Source organism: Echinops telfairi, unplaced genomic scaffold (assembly GCF_000313985.2).
Source record: "Echinops telfairi isolate 266 unplaced genomic scaffold, ASM31398v2 ScPeMD7_7465;HRSCAF=8503, whole genome shotgun sequence".
Taxonomy (NCBI): Eukaryota; Metazoa; Chordata; class Mammalia; order Afrosoricida; family Tenrecidae; genus Echinops; species Echinops telfairi.
In genome coordinates, this window is record NW_022111365.1 from 5,570,283 (window position 1) to 5,574,467 (window position 4,185).

Sequence of the window (4,185 nt, forward strand, 5' to 3'; positions counted from 1 at the left end):
TGAGTTGATTCTAGTTATGGCAACCGTAGGTGCTACCAAGTAAAACTACTTCATGGGGTTATCTTGGTTGTAATATTTATAGAGGCATTTTTGTAAGCCTTTCTTCCTCGAGTCACTGAGTGAGTTTGCCCTGCTACCAACTTTTATGTAAGTAGCTGAACGGTCACAAACCAGTTGCACCACCTGGGAATTTTAATCTGTCAGCAAAAGCGACCAAAACCAAGTACTCACTGTGGCACCATTCCCTGCAGTACTCAGTTACTACATGGTACAGGTAGATTACATTAACATTACTGCAGCTACTGTACCACAGAACCTGGAGTTTGATGACAGTTAAACCTTTAGTAACCCTTACCCATAGATTGGGAAACATCCAATTTGGGGGCTTAAGTTTCTCATGGCACCATACTTATCAATATGGTAAAGTCACCAATAGACTAAAATTAGTTTTACTGTTCAGAAATCTAAAAATAAAAGGAAAAATCGAGATAGCTAGAGAACATGAAGACAGAAGGAGAGAGGAAAGTCCCCTTGCTGCATGATTAGTCCCCTTAGCACTGTCTAGGGATGGATTTATTTTCACTCTCCTACCTATTAAAAGTTCATCAGATACATGTTATATTCAAGGCACTCTACTAGGTGGTAGGGTATGGTGGTCCAATAATTATCTGATAATAGACCCTGACCTTGCTTTCATAGAGCTTAGAGTATATATTAGCTTATTTTGTTTTTTTGTGTGTTTTTTTCTTATTTTGTTTTATACCTAGCACTTTCACTTAGGTAAATTTTGTCATCTCTAAAATACAGTGAGTTCTCTGGGGAAGAAAGATCACCATAAGAGTTCATTTGCACCATTTGCCACTTTCATCCCCATTGGCTAGCACTATGCTAAGTGCATCAGAGGTGCTGGGAAATTAAAATGTAATGCTCACACAACATGTGGCAGACACTATGCTCATTGCTTTAAATATTTCTTTTTGCTTTAAAAATTTTATCATTTAATATTTACAATCGTCCAATACGGAAGGTATTATCTCCTTTATTCAGAAACTCAGGCGCAGAGAATTGGAGATGAGATTCAAATTCCAGGCAAACTCTGGAGACCTTCTCCTCACCAATATGTAGGTTCTGGCTGAGTTAAATCCACTGAAGTGGAGTTCTATGAATATTGTGTTTGGGTAGGGAAGAAGGTAGAGTAGAAAGTTATGTCTCTGCTCTTCCAGGTGCAGGAAGACTGTTATGGCAGAGCTAGGGTATTGGAACTGCTTGTGGGAACAATGGGAAAAGTTTGGGGATCTGGAAAGAGATTGTTTAAGCACTTCAACTTGTAAGAACGTTCAGAGGAAGCAAGAAAATAATTACACTACAGAAGAGGTGTTCTGTAAATGAAGTCAAGAAGAGAAGGCCCCGAGAGATGAGTTCTCGAGCCACAGCTAGAGTTTCACAGGAATCCAGACTGAATAATTGTATGCAAAAAGTGAGAACAATATGGAGGCTTCTCGAGGGTTTCATCAGATCCAGACAGGGTGGGAGATGGGTGGAGGAGATAGTGGTTCAAAGGAGGGTGCTCTTGCTCAGTCCAGCACCACTGTTCAGGAACACTTTGTGATTTCACCCTGGGGTTAGGGGAACAGGCCGTTTTCCTCTTGGCACCTTGATGTGAGGAAGTGTCTATTACTAAAGCACAAAAGGGCAATGGGTGAGAGGAGAAAAGCCCAGTCAGGTGAGAGAGGGAACAAGGAGCACTAGACAAGGCAGCTCTAGATCTCTGGCCAGGATTCTGTGATGTCGATGGAGAGCAGGATGGTGACTTCTTTGGTACATTTGGAAGATATGAGCAGATTCCAAAGACTTAAACATGTGCCCAAAAGATAGAAAATTGAAGGTTAGAAAGAGGATACAAACTTTTCCTCAAGGCTCTAGACATTTCCTGAAGATATATGCTCCCATTGTAAAAAGTGGGACTCTTTTAACACCTCCTTTTCCCTCCATATCCCAGAAAAGACCCTTCCCAAGCAGGAGTCTGGAATGTACATCCAGACGCTCTTGTGAGGACACCCTGTATGGGCAGCCATGAAGATACCCAGGTACCATACTTTCTAAATTTATGTAAAAATAAACATTGTAGTCTCACAGATATAATGGGGCCATAGGTGATCTACAACATATTTTCTTTTCCTTTTGTATAACTTTCAAGATGCTTCTTATTCCCAGTATTTGCTTGTGGTGCATCATTTAATCTCATATCCTATCTCCTACCATTCAGGGCCAACATTCAGGATTTCTGCGGTGTTTTTTGAAGTCCTGCATCTTGGCACTCTTATTATTCAGATGCACTCTTTTCTCCTGGGTTTCCCTCAGGAGGACTAGCAGCCACAAACCTACCTTCACTCACTTAGGAGGATTCTTTGCAAGCAGCTCAGTCAGAATACAGCTTACAGACAGAAAAGACCAAACTTATTGGGTGCAGCCTCGATGCCAGCTCACAAGAACTGTACTAATAAAACCACTTGTAATTGAGTCAAATCTGACTCATGGCAAACCCATGTTTGTTAAAGAACAACTGGGCTTGATACAGTTTTCAGCATCTGATTTAGGAGAAGTAGGTTGCCAGGCCTATCTTCTGAGGCATCTCTGTAGGAACATGTACCTACAAACTTCATCCTTATAACGACATTGGTACTCTCAATAGATACCCAAGTGCTTAAATGTTACACGGCCCCAGAACTCCAAGAGCTATACAGAACAACATCAATAATAAGAAAGCTGCTAATAACAATAATAATGGAAGGCCTGAAGTTCATCTTGTTAATTATTGTGATTTGTTCATTTGCCCTTTCTGCCCTGCTAATTTTCTCATCTCATGGCTCTAAATCCCTCTATATACTCTGGGGCACAGATCTGTGTCTTCTTTCTTAAAGCCTTTAAAAGAGGTTGGGTGCTCTAGAGAAGTAAAATCAGGGGCACTTGTATCTGATGTATATAGAAAGAGGTTTCTGGGTTACACAGTTGTAGAAATAGTTAAGTCCAGTGCAATTCCAGCCAGGCTTCTCCTGATACGTGGAAGCTGATGAACAGGAAGCAGAATGATGAAGCAGGGATGATAGAGGGCACAGGCTGGTGGATATAGAGGTTTGAAGCCAGTCAGCCAAATGAATCCACCACTGGCAGTCCACTAATTTTGGGATTGGCTGGCAACACAACAGGAGCTTGAGGAACCATACACAAGACCCAGCTCCAACAAATGGTGAAAGCCAACCAGGATTGGAATCTGCCCAGTCTCTCTTTTGCAAAAAGGCTTATAACACCAAGGAGGTGTCCTCAGTCTTTGACTTAGTTGGTAGCGTGGGCTCTGCCTCTACCCTTATCCAAGAGTGTCTATTGACATAATCCCTAGCCATCACAGACCACCCTTTTTGTTTTTCTTTTTTATTAAAAGATCATTTTACTGGGGGCTCTTAAGCTCTTATCACAATCCATACATGCATGCATTGTGTTAAGCATTGTGTTAGGCACATTTGTACATATGTTGCCATCATCAATTTCAAAACTTTTTCTTTCTACTTGAGCCCTTGATATCAGCTCCTCATTTCCCCCTTTCCACTCCCACTTCCTCCCTCATGAACCCTTCATAAGTTATAGATTTTTATTTTTATATCTTATATCATCCTCTGTCACCCACTATTCTGCTGCTCGTCCCTGTGGGAGGGGATTATATGTTTATCCTTGTGATCGATTCCCTCTTTCTCCCCCCACCTTCCCCTTTTCCTCCTGGTATCTCTTTTCTCATTGATAGTCCTGAGGGGGTTATCTATCCTGGATTTCCTGTGTTGCGGGCTCTTATCTGTAGCAATGTACATGTTCTGGTCTAGTCCAATTTGTAAGGTAGAATTGAGGTTATGATGGTGGTGGGGGAGGAAGCATTAAAGAACTAGAGGAAAGTTGTATATTTCATCAGTGCTATACTGCACCCTGAGTAGCTCATCTCTTCCTTGTGACCCTTCTCTAAGGAATGTCCAATTGTCTACAGATGGGCTTTGAGTCTCTACTCCATACCCAGCTCCCATTCACATTGGTATGATTTTGTTAGATGCCTGATACTTGATCTCATCAACACCTCATGATCACACAGGCTGGTGTGCTTCTTCCATGTGGGCTTTGTTGCTTCTCAGCTAAATGGCCACT